Source organism: Dama dama, chromosome 5, assembly GCF_033118175.1.
Source record: "Dama dama isolate Ldn47 chromosome 5, ASM3311817v1, whole genome shotgun sequence".
Taxonomy (NCBI): domain Eukaryota; kingdom Metazoa; phylum Chordata; class Mammalia; order Artiodactyla; family Cervidae; genus Dama; species Dama dama.
In genome coordinates, this window is record NC_083685.1 from 50,579,750 (window position 1) to 50,593,187 (window position 13,438).

Below are 13,438 nucleotides of genomic sequence, written 5' to 3' on the forward strand. Positions count from 1 at the left end.
GGAGAAGGGAACAACAGAGGATGAGGCGGTTGGATGGCATCACTGACTCAATGGACATGAATTTGAGTAAACTCCGGGAGTTGGTGATGGACAGGGAGGCCTATCGTGCTACAGTCCATAGAGTCGCAAGGAGTCAGGCATGACTGAACAACTGAACTGAACTGATGTACTTAGTATGATAATCTCTAGGTCCATACATGTTGATGCAAATGGCATTATTCTCTTTAAAGACTGAGTAATAATTCCATTGTATATATGTACCACATATTTTTGATCTATTCATCCACTGTTGGACATTTAGGTTGCTTCCAAGCGTTGGCTATTGTAAACAGCACTGCAGTGAACATTGGGGTTTATGTATCATTTCAGACCATGCTTTTCCCTGAATATATGCCCAGGAGTGAGATTGCTAGATCTTGTGGTAACTGTTTTTAGTTTTTAAAGAAACCTCCATACTGTTCTCCACATTTCCACTAACAGTATAGAAGGGTTCCTTATCTTCACACCCTCTCCAGTATTTGTTACTTGTAGATATTTTGATTATGGCCATTCTGACTTCTGAAGTCGTATCTGAGGTTGTAGTTTTGATTTGCATTTCTCCAATAGTACTTAGATGCTCAGCAAAAAAAATGTTTTCATGTGCTTTTTGGCTATTTGTATGTCTTCTTTGGAGAAATGTCTGTTTAGATCTTCTACCCACTTTTTTGATTGATTTTTATATATGTATATATATACATATAATAAATTTGGGGGAATAATCCTTGTTGGTTCCATCATTTGCAAATATTCTATGGATTGTATTTTCATTTTGTTTATGGTTTCCTTTGCTTGGCAAAAGCTTTTGAGTTTAATTAGATCCCATTTTCTTACTTTTGTTTTTATTTCCATTATTCTAGGAGATGACTGAAATTAGATATTGCTGTAATTTATGTCAGAGTGCTCAGCATTTTATATCAAAGAGTATTCTACCTAAGTTTTCTTGTAAGAGTTTTAAAGTAGCTGATATTTCACTTAAGTCTTTAATCCATCTTGAGTTTATTTTCTGCATGATGTTAATATTCTAATTTCATTTTTAAATTAATATATGAAGTTGTCCAGTTTTCCCAGCACCGTTTATTGAAGAGACTCTCTTTCCTCTATTATATAGTCTTGCCTCCTTTTTCATAGATTAATTGACCATAGGTGTGTGGATATCTTTCTGTGCTTTCTATCCTGATCCATTGATCTTTATTTCTAGTTTTGTGCCAGTACAACACTGGTCTGATGACTCTAGCTTTGCAGTGTAGTCATTCCTACAGCTCTGTTTTTCTTTCTCAAGATTGCTTTGGGTATCTGGAATCCTTTGTGTCTCAATACAAATTTTAAGATTTTTTGTTTGAGTTGTGTGAAAAATGCCATTTGTATTTTTTTTCTTTTAAATTTATTTTTATTGAAATGTAGTTGATTTACTATGTATTTTTTCTGCTATACAGCAAACTGACTCAGTTACATATTTTTTTAATTTTCTTTTCCATTATGTTTTTTAACAGGATACTGAACATAGTTCTCTGTGCTATATAGTAGTAGGACCTTGTTGTTTATTGACTCCATATATTATTACTTACATCTGCTAACCCCAAACTCACAGTTCTATCCTCCCCCAAACCCTTCTGCCTTGGCAACAAATATGTTCTCTATCTCTGAGTCTGTTTTCATTTTTTAGATAAGTTCATTTGTGTCATAGTTTAGATTCCATATAAGTGATACCATATTTGTCTTACTTCACTTAATGTGATAGTCTCTAGGTCTATTCATTTTGCTGCAAATGGCAATATTTCGTCCTTTTCATACCTAAGTAGTAGCCCCTTGTGTATAGGTACCACATCTTCCTTATCTGTTCGTCTGTTGATGGACATTTAGGTTGTTTCCATGTCTTGGTTATTGTGAATAGTGCTGCTATGAACATAGGGGTGCACATTTTTTTTGTTTTAATTTTTTAATTAAAGGATAATTGCTTTACAGAAATTTGCTGTTTTCTGTCAAACCTCAACATGAATCAGGCATAGGTATACATATATCCCCTCCCTTTTGAACCTCCCTCCCATCTCCCTCCCCATCCCACCCCTCTAGGTTGATACAGAGCCCCTGATTGAGTTTCCTGAGCCACACAGCAAATTCCCCTTGGCTCTCTATTTTACATACGGTAATGTAAGTTTCCATGTTATTTCTTTCCATACATCTCACCCTCTCCTCCCCTTTCCCCATGTCCATAAGTCTAGTCTCTATGATTGTTTCTCTACTGCAGTGCTGTAAATAAATTCTTCAGAACCATTTTTCTAGATTCCATGTATGTGCATTAGAATACAATATTTATCTTTCCTTTCTGACTCACTTTACTCTGTATAATAGGTTCTAGGTTCATCTACCTCATCAGAACTGACTCAAATGTGTTCCTTTTTATGGCTGAGTAATATTCCGTTGTGTGTATGTACCACTATTTCTTAATCCATTCATCTGTCGATGGACATCTATGTTACGTCCATGTTCTAGCTATTGTAAAAAGTGCTGCAATGAACAATGGGATACATGTGTGTTTTTCAATTTTCATTTCCTCAGGATATATGGCTAGGAGTGGGATTGCTGGGTCGTATGGTGCTTTTATTCCTAGTTTTTAAGAAATCTCCATACCGTCTTCTGTAGTGATTGTATCAGTTTACATTCCCACCAGCAATGCAAGAGCATTTCCTTTTCTTCATACCCTCTCCAGCATTTATTGTTTGTAGACTTTTTGATGATGGCCATTCTGACCAGTTTGAGGTGATATCTTATTGTGGTTTTGATATGCATTTCTCTAACAATGAGCGATGTTGAGCATCTTTTCACGTGTTTGTTAGCCATCTGTATGTCTTCTTTGGAGAAATGTCTGTTTAGGTCTTTTCCCCACTTTTTGATTAGGTTGTTTTTCTGGCATTGAGTTGTATGAGCTGCTTGTATATTTTGGAAATTAATCCTTTGTCAGTTGTTTCATTTTCTATTATTTCCTCCCATTCTGAGGGTTGTCTTTTCACCTTGCTTACAGTTTTCTTCACTGTGCAAAAGCTTTTAACTAGCTCCCACTTATTAACTTTTGTTTTTATTTCCATTATTCTAGGTGGTGGGTCATAGAGGATCTTGCTTTGATTTATGTCATCGAGTGTTCTGCTTATCTTTTCCTCGAAGAATTTTACAGTTTCTGGTCTTACATTTAGGTCTTTAATCCATTTTGAGTTTATCTTTGTGTATGGTGTTAGGAAGTGTTCTAGTTTCATTCTTTTACATGTAGATATCCAGTTTTCCCAGCAACATTTATTGAAGAGACTGTTTGCCCCATTGTATATTCTTTCCTCCTTTGTACAAAATAAAGTACCCATACGTGCATGGGTTTATTTCTGGGCTTTCAATCTTGTTCCATTATCTATATTTCGGTTTTTGTGCCAGTACCATACTGTCTTCCTGACTGTAGCTTTGTAGTATAATCTGAAGTCAGGAAGGTTGATTCCTCCAGCTCCATGCTTCTTTCTCAAGACTGCTTTGATTATTTAGGGTCTTTTAAGTTTCCATATGAATTGTGAAATTTTTTGTTCTAGTTCTGTGAAAAATGCCATTAGTAATTTGATAGGGATTGCATTGAATCTGTACATTACATTTGGTAGTATAGTCACTTTCAAATATTGATTCTTCCTACCCAGGAACATGGAATATTTCTCCATCTCTTTATGTTGTCTTTGATTTCTTTCATCAGTGTCTTATAATTTTCTGTGTACAGTTCTTTTGTCTCCTTAGGTCAGTTTATTTCTAGATATTTAATTCTTTTTGTTGCAATGGTGAATGGGATTAATTCCTTAATTTCTCTTTCTGATTTTCACTGTTAGTATATAGAAATGCAAGTGATTTTTCTGTATTGATTTTGTGTCCTGCAACTTCTAAATTCACTGATTAGTAAGTTTCTGATACTTTCTTTAGGGTTTTCTATGTACCGTATCATGTTATCTGCAAAGAGTGAAATCTTTAGTTCATTTTTTACTATCTGGATTCCATTTGTTTATTTTAAAATGGACTGAAATGGGTGAATTTAACTCAGATGACCGTTATATCTACGACTGTGGGCAAGAATCCCTTAGAAGAAATGGAGTAGCCGTTCATACTAAACAAGAGTCTGAAATGCAGTACTTGGATACAATCTCAAATTACACAATGATGTCTGTTCGTTTCGAAGACAAACCATTCAATATCATGGTAATCCAAGTCTATGCCCTGACCAGTAATGCCGAAGAAGCTGAAGTTGAATGGTTCTATGAAGACCTACAAGACCTTCTAGAACTAACACCCAAAAATGATATCCTTTTCATTATATGGGACTGGAATGCAAAAGAAGGAACTCAAGAAACACCTGGAGTAATAGGCAAATTTGGCCTTGGAGTACAGAATGAAGCAGGGCAAAGTTTTTCCAAGAGAACCCACTGGTCATAGCAAACACCCTCTTGCAACAACACAAGAGAAGACTCTACATGTGGACATCACCAGATGGTCAACACCGAAATCAGATTGACTGTATTCTTTGCAGCCAAAGGTGGAAAAGCTATATAGAGTCAGCAAAAACAAGATTGGGAGCAGAATGTGTCTCAGATCAGGAACTCCATATTGCCAGATTCAGACTTAAATTGAAGAAAGTAGGGAAAACCACTAGACCATTCAGGTATGACCTAAATCACATTCCTTATGATTATACAGTGGAAGTGAACTATGGATGGAGGTTCGTGACATTGTACAGGGGACAGGGATGAAGACCATCATCAAGGAAAAGAAATGTAAAAAAGCAAACTGGCTGTCTGAGGAGGCCTTACAAATAGCTCTGAGTAGAAGAGCTGTGAAAAGCAAAGGAGAAAAGGAAAGATATACCCATTTGAATGCAGAGTTCCAAAGAATAGCAAGAAGAGATAAGAAAGCCTTCCTCAGTAATCAGTGCAAAGAAATAGAAGAAAACAGTAGAATGGGAAAGACTAGAGATCTTTTCAAGAAAATTAGAGATACCAAGGGAACATTTCATGCAGAGATGGGTTCGATAAAGGACAGAAATGGTATGGACCTAACAGAAGCAGAAGATATTAAGAAGAGGTGGCAGGAATACACAGAAGAACTATACAAAAAAGATCTTCATGACCCAGATAATCACTATGGTGTGATCACTCACCTAAAGCCAGACATGCTGAAATTCAAAGTCAAGTGGGCCTTAAAGCATCACTACGAACAAAGCTAGTGGAGGTAACAGAATTCAGGTAGAGCTATTTCAAATCCTAAAAGATGATGCTGTGAAAGTGCTGCACTCAATATTCCAGCAAATTTGGAAAACTCAGCATTGGCCACAGATCTGGAAAAAGTCAGTTTTCATTCCAATCCATAAGAAAGGCAATGCCAAAGAATGCTCAAATTACCACACAATTGTACTCATCTCACTCGCTAGTAAGTAATGCTCAAAATTCTCTAAGTCAGGCTTCAACAATGCGTGAACCATGAACTTCCAGATGTTCAAGCTGTTTTTAGAAAAGGCAGAGGAACCAGAGATCAAATTGCCAACATCTGCTGGATCATTGAAAAAGCAAGAGAGTCCCAGAAAAACATCTATTTCTGCTTTATTGACTGTGCCAAAGCCTTTGACTGTGTGGATCACAATAAACTGTGGACAATTCTGAAAGAGATGGGCATACCAGACCACCTAACCTGCCTCTTGAGAAACCTATATGCAGGTCAGGAAGCAACAGTTAGGAATGGACATGAAGCAACAGACTGGTTCCAAGTAGGAAAAGGAGTACGTTAAGGCTGTATATTGTCACCCTGCTTATTTAATTTATATGCAGAGTACATCATGAGAAACCCTGGGCTGGATGAAGCACAAGCTGGAATCAAGATTGCCGGGAGAAATATCAATAACCTCAGATATGTAGATGACACCACCCTTATGGCAGAAAATGAAGAAGATTAAAAGAGCCTCTTGATGAAGGTGAAAGAGGAGAGTGAAAAAGTTGGCTTAAAGCTCATCATTCAGAAAACTAAGATCATGGCATCTGGTCCCATCACTTCACGGCAAATAGATGGGGAAACGGTGGAAGCAGTGGTAAACTTTTTCTTTGCGGCCGGGGGGGGGGGCGGGGACTCCAAAATCACTGAGGATGGTGACTGCAGCCATGAAATTAAAAGATGCTTACTCCTTTGAAGAAAAGTTATGACCAACCTAGAGAGCATAGTAAAAAGTAGATGCATTGCTTTGTAACACAGATCTGTCTAGTCAAGGCTATGGTTTATCCAGTAGTCATGTACAGATGCGATAGTTGGACTGTAAAGAAAGCTGAATGCTGAAGAATTGATTCTTTTGAACTGTGTTGTTGAAGACTCTTGAGAGTCCTTTGGACTGCAAGGAAATCCACCCAGTCCATCCTAAAGGAAATCAGTCTGGAATATTCATTGGAAGGCCTGATGTTGAAGCTGAAACTCCAAAACTTTGGTCACCTGATGCGAAGAGTTGACTCATTTGAAAAGACCCTGATGCTGGGAACGTTCGAAGGCGGGAGGAGATGGGGACAACAGAGGATAATATTGTTGGATGGTATCAGTGACTCAATGGGCATGAGTTTGAGTCAACTCCAGGAGTTAGTGATGGATGGGGAGGCCTGGCCTGCTGCAGTCCATGGGTTTGCAAAGAGTCAGACACAACTGAGTGACTGAAGTGAACTGATTCTCTGATTTCTGTAGCTAGGACTTCCAGAACTTTATTGAATTATTTGGGGAAAGTGGGCACCCCTGTCTTTTTCCTGATCATAGGGGGAATTTCACCATTGAGAATGTTTGCTGCAGGCTTATCATATATGGCTATACTATTTTGAGGTAGGTTTATTCTATGCCCATTATTTGAAGTGTTTTAATTATAAATGGGTGATGAATTTTGTCAAAGACTTTTTCTGCATATACTGAGATTATCATATGTTTTTTATTTTTCAATTTATTTATGTGGTGTATCACATTGGCTGATTTGGTATATTAAAGAATCGTTGCATTTCTGGAATAAACCCAACTTTTTCATGGTGTATGAGATTTTGATGTGTTGCTGAATTCTCTTTGCTAAAATTTTATTGAGGGCTTTTGCATCTATGTTCCTCATTGATATTGTCCTGCAGCTTTCTTTTCTTGTTTTGTCTTTGATTTTGGTATCAGGGTGATGGTGGCCTCATAGAATGAGTTTGGAAGTATACCTTCCTCTGCAAAGTTTTGAAACAGTTTTAGAAGGATAGGCATCAGCACTTCTCTAAATGTTTGATAGAATGCTCCTGTGAAGCCGTCTGGCTCTGGGCTTTTGTTTTTTGGGAGATTTTTGCTCACAGCTTCAATTTCAGTGCTTCTAATTGCGTTATTGGAGAAGGCAATTGCAACTCATTCCACTACTCTTGCCTGGCAACTCCCATGGGTGGAGGAGCTTGGTAGGCTGCAGTCCATGGGGTCACAAAGAGTCTGACATGACTGAGCAACTTCACTTTCACTTTTCATTCTAATGCATTGGAGAAGGAAATGGCAACCCACTCCAGTGTTCTTGGCTGGAGAATCCCAGGAAGGGAGGAGCCTGGTGGGCTGCCGTCTATGGGGTCACAGAGTTGGAAACGACTGAAGAGACTTAGCAGCAGCAGCAGTTGGGTTATTCATAATTTCTATTTCTTCCTGGTTCAGTCTTGGAAGGTTGAACTTTTCTAAGAATCTGTCCATTTCTTCCAGGTTATCCATTTTATTGATATATCGTTGTTCATAATAGTCTCTTATAATCTTTTGTATTTCTGCATTGTCATAATCTCTCCTTTTTCATTTCTAATTTTGTTGATTTGATTCTTCTCTCTTTTTTTCTTGATGAGTCTGGATAAAGGTTTGTCAATTTTGTTTATATTCTCAAAGAACCAGCTTTTAGTTTTATTAATCTTTACTATTGTTTCCTTCATTTATTTTTCATTTATTTCTGTTTGGATCTTTTTGATTTCTTTCTTTCTACTAATTTTAGGGGTTCTTCTTTTTCCAGTTGTTTTAGGTATGAAGTTAGGTTGTCTATTTGATGTTTTTCTTGTTTCTTGAGGTAGGATTGTATTGCTATAAACTTCCTTCTTGGGACTGCTCTTGCAGCATGCCATGGCTTTTGAGTTGTGTTTTTATTGTCATGTGTTTCTAGAAGGTTTTTGATTTGCCTTTTGATTTCTTCAGTAATCTGTTGGTTATTTAGAATTGTGTTATTTAATCTCCACGTGTTTGTGTTTTTTACAGTTCTTTTTTTATAATTCGTATCTAGTCTCATAGCATTGTGGTCAGAGAAGCTGCTTGATATGGTTTCAATTTTCTTAAATTTACTGAGGTTTGATTTGTGACCCAAGATGTGGTCAATCCTGAAGAATGTTCCATGCGCACTGAAGAATAAGGTGCATTCTTCTGCCTTTGGATGGAATGTCCTGAAGATATCAATGAGATCCATCTCATCTAATGTATGATTTAAGACTACTGTTTCCTTATTATTTTTCTGTTTTGACGATCTGTTCATTGGTGTGAGTGGGGTGTTAAAGTCTCCTACTATTATTGTGTTACTGTCGATTTCTCCTTTTATGTCTGTTAGTGTTTTTCTTATATATTGAGGTGCTTCTATGTTGGGTGCATAGATATTTACAATTGTTATATCTTCCTCTTGGGTTGATCCCTTGATCGTTATGTAGTGTCCTTCCTTATTTCTTGTAATCTTCTTTAAGGTCTATTTTGTCTGATATGAGGGTTGCTACTCTAGCTTTCTTTTGCTTCCCATTGCATGGAATATATTTTTCTGTCCTCTCACTTTCAATCTATATGTAGCTTGAGATCTGAGGTGGGTTTCTTGTAGACATCATATATATGGATTTTGTTTTTGTATCCATTCAGCCAGTCTGTGTCTTTTGGTTGGATCATTTAATCCATTTACATTTAAAGTAATTATTGATATATATGTTCCTGTTGCCATTTTCTTAATTGATTGGGGTTGATTCTGTAGATCTTTTTTCTTCTCTTGTATTTCTTGACTACATAAGTCTCTTTAACATTTGTTGTAAAGCTGATTTGCTTGTACTGAATTCTCTTAACTTTTGCTTGTCTGAAAAGCTTTTTATTTCTCCATCAGTTTTGAACGAGATCCTTGCTGGGTACAGTAATCTTGGTTGTGGGTTTTTCCCTTTCAGTACTTTAAATGTATCCTGCCATTCCCTCTGGCCTGCAGAGTTTCTGCTGAAAGATCAGCTGTTAAGCACGTGGGGTTTCCCTTGTATGTTGCTTGTTGCTTCTCCCTTCTTTAATGTTCTTTCTTGGTGTTTAGTCTTTGTTAGTTTGATTAGTGTGTGTCTTGGCATGTTTCTCCTTGGGTTTATCCTGCATGGGACTCTTTGTGCCTCTTGGACTTGATTGACTATTTCCTTTTCTATGTTGGGGAAATTTTCATCTATAATCTCTTCAAAAATTTTCTCATCCCTTTTCTTTTTCTCTTCTTCTTCAGGGACCCCTATAATTTGAATGTTGGTGCATTTGATATTGTCCCAGAGGTCTCTGAGACTTTCCTCAGTTCTTTTCATTCTTTTTCCTTTATTCTGCTCTTCAGAAGTTATTTCCACCATTTTATCTTCCAGCTCATTGATTTGTCCTGCCTCAGATATTCTGCTATTGATTCCTTCTAGAGTATTTTTAATTTCAGTAACTGTGTTGTTTGTCTCTGCATGTTTATTCTTTAATTCTTCTAAGTCACTGTTAACTGATTTTTGCATTTTCTCCATTTTGTTTTCAAGGTTTTTGATCATCTTTACTATCATTATCCTGAATTCCTCTTCAGGTAGTTTTCCTATTTCCTCTTCATTTATTTGGAATTCTGCATTTCTAGCCTGTTCCTTCATTTGTGTAGTGTTTCTCTGCCTTTTTATTATTTTTATTTTATTTAACTTATTGTGTTGAGATCTTCTTTTCCCAGGCTTCAGTGTTGAATTCTTTCTTCCTTTTGGTTTCTGCCCTCCTAAGTTTGGTCCAGTGGTTTATGTAAGCTTCTCTAGGGTGAGATTTGTGCTCAATTTTTGTTTGTTTGCTTTTCCTCTGATGGGCAAGGCTGAGTAAGGTCTTAATCCTGTCTGCTGATGATTGAGTTTGTATTTTTTTAATTTGTTGTTTAGGTAAGGTATCCTGCACAGGGTACTACTGGTGGTTGGGTGATGCTGGGTCTTGTATTCCAGTGGTTTTCTTTGTGTGATTTCTCACTATTTGATACCCCTAAGGGTTAGTTTTCTAGTAGACTAGGGTCTTGGAGTCAGTGCTCCCACACCAAAGGCCCAGGGCTTGATCTCTGGTCAGGAACGAAGATTCCACAAGTGGTTTGTTATGGTATTAAGTGAGATTAAAACAAATATCCAAGATCAAGAAACCAAGGATGAACCCCAGACAAATGGCAGTTACAAATTCAAGCAAATAATAATTGAAATAATGGACTATACCAATATACATAAAACCCCAAGAGCAAAGTCAGAACAGTCCAACAAAAATAAAGTACAATAAATTGACCCAGTGAACAAAGGAAATAAAAAATTATATTTACCAGTTAAGAACAAAACTAACTAAAGCACAAACTGGAAAAAAAACTAAAGCAAGGTGCCAATTGGGGAATAAAGCAATGAGAATAAAACTAAAAAACATTTGAAAAGAAAGTAAGGAAAGGAAAGAAAGAATAGATTTGCAAAGTTAAATAGAGGTAGATGAAGAAGATTTATATATATTAAAGATTAACTGCAAGGGGAAAAGAACAGTAGGAAAAGCAAACAAAGAAATAAATGTAGGGAAAAAATGGGTTTAAAAAATTAAAAATTAAAATAATATAAAAGAGAAAAGAAAAAAAATGGAAGAACAAAGGAAAAACTCCACAGAACTGCAAAAACACAATGTAGAGGCAGAAGTTTATAGCAACAATAAAAAATATGACTGAATATACACATATACACCCGTAAGCAAAATCAGAAGAGTCCAACAAAAATAAAGTACAATAGATTGAACTGGTGAACAAAAGAAGCCAAAAATTATGTCTACCAGAACTAAACTAACTAAAGCACAATCTGGAAAACAAAACTAAAGCAAGATGCCAATTGGGGAATAAAGCAATGAAAACAAAACTAACAAATGTGTTGAAATGAAAAGACGGAAAGAAAGGAAAGAAAGAATAGATTTGCAAAGTTAAATAGAGGTAGATAAAGAAGATTTATATATATTAATTTATATATATTAAGATTTATATATATTAAAGATTTATATATATATTTATATATATTAAAGATTAACTGCAAGGCACCAGTCCCGAGCATGTGTCTCATGCATCCAACCTGGGCTGGTGATCTGTTTCACCCTTGATAATATACATGTTTCGATGCTGTTCTCTCAAAACATCCCATCCTTGCCTTCTCCCACAGAGTCCAAAAGTCTGTTCTGTACATCTGTGTCTCTTTTTCTGTTTTGCATATAGGGTTATCATTACCATCTTTCTAAATCCCATATATATGTGTTAGTATACTGTATTGGTCTTTCTCTTTCTGGCTTACTTCACTCTGTACAATGGGCTCCAGTTTCATGCATCTCATTAGGACTGATTCAAATGAATTCTTTTTAATGGCTGAGTAATATTCCATGGTGTATATGTACCACAGCTTCCTTATCCATTCATCTGCTGATGGGCATCTAGGTTGCTTCCATGTCCTGGCTATTATAAACAGTGCTGCGATGAACATTGGGGTGCATGTATCTCTTTCAGATCTGGTTTCCTCAGTGTGTATGCCCAGGAGTGGGATTGCTGGGTCATATGGCAGTTCTATTTCCAGTTTTTAAAAAAATCTCCACACTGTTCTCCATAGCGGCTGTACTAGTTTGCATTCCCACGAACAGTGTAAGAGGGTTCCCTTTTCTTCACACCCTCTCCAGCATTTATTGCTTGTAGACTTTTGGATAGCAGCCATCCTGACTGGCATGTAATGGTACCTCATTGTGGTTTTGATTTGCATTTCTCTGATAATGAGTGATGTTGAGCATCTTTTCATGTGTTTGTTAGCCATCTGTATGTCTTCTTTGGAGAAATGTCTGTTTAGTTCTTTGGTCCATTTTTTGATTGGGTCATTTATTTTTCTGGAATTGAGCTGCAGGTGTTGCTTGTGTATTTTTGAGATTAATTCTTTGTCTGTTGCTTTGTTTGCTATTATTTTCTCCCAATCTGAGGGCTGTCTTTTCACCTTGCTTATAGTTTCCTTTGTTGTGCAAAAGCTTTTAAGTTTCATTAGGTCCCATTTGTTTAGTTTTGCTTTTATTTCCAATATTCTGGGAGGTGGGTCATAGAGGATCCTGCTGTGATTCTTGTCGGAGAGTGTTTTGCCTATGTTCTCCTCTGGGAGTCTTATAGTTTCTGGTCTTACATTTAGATCTTTAATCCATTTTGAGTTTATTTTTGTGTATGGTGTTAGAAAGTGTTCTAGTTTCCTTCTTTTACAAGTGGTTGACCAGTTTTCCCAGCACCACTTGTTAAAGAGGTTGTCTTTTTTCCATTGTATATCCTTGCCTCCTTTGTCAAAGATAAGGTGTCCATAGGTTCGTGGATTTATCTCTGGGCTTTCTATTCTGTTCCATTGATCTATATTTCTGTCTTTGTGCCAGTACCATACTGTCTTGATGACTGTGGCTTTGTAGTAGAGTCTGAAGTCAGGCAGGTTGATTCCTCCAGTTCCATTCTTCTTTCTCAAGATTACTTTGGCTATTTGAGGTTTTTTGTATTTCCATACTAATTGCGAAATTATTTGTTCTAGTTCTGTGAAGAACATCGTTGGTAGCTTGATAGGGATTGCATTGAATCTATAGATTGCTTTGGGTAGAATAGCCATTTTGACAATATTAATTCTTCCAATCCATGAACTCGGTATGTTTCTCCATCTGTTTGTGTCCTCTTTGATTTCTTTCATCAGTGTTTTATAGTTGTCTATGTATAGGTCTTTTGTTTCTTTAGGTAGATATACTCCTAAGTATTTTATTCTTTTTGTTGCTGTGGTGAATGGCATTGTTTCCTTAATTTCTCTTTCTATTTTCTCATTGTTAGTGTATAGGAATGCTAGGGATTTCTGTGTGTTAATTTTATATCCTGCAACTTTACTATATTCGTTGATTAGCTCTAGTAATTTTCTGGTAGAGTCTTTAGGGTTTTCTATGTAGAGGATCATGTCATCTGCAAACAGTGAGAGTTCACTTCTTCTTTTCCTATCTGGATTCCTTTTACTTCTTTTTCTGCTCTGATTGCTGTGGCCAAAACTTCCAAAACTATGTTGAATAGTAGTGGTGAGAGTGGGCACCACTCTCTTGTCTTGTTCCTGATTTCAGG

At 36.6% G+C, this 13,438-nt stretch overlaps 1 long non-coding RNA gene across 1 annotated transcript in view; it reads left to right on the top strand.

Annotated features, from left to right (window-relative positions):
- The window catches only part of LOC133056709 (uncharacterized), a 418,882-nt gene that overhangs the window by 58,024 nt on the left and 347,420 nt on the right, over positions 1–13,438 (top strand). The window lies entirely within an intron of this gene.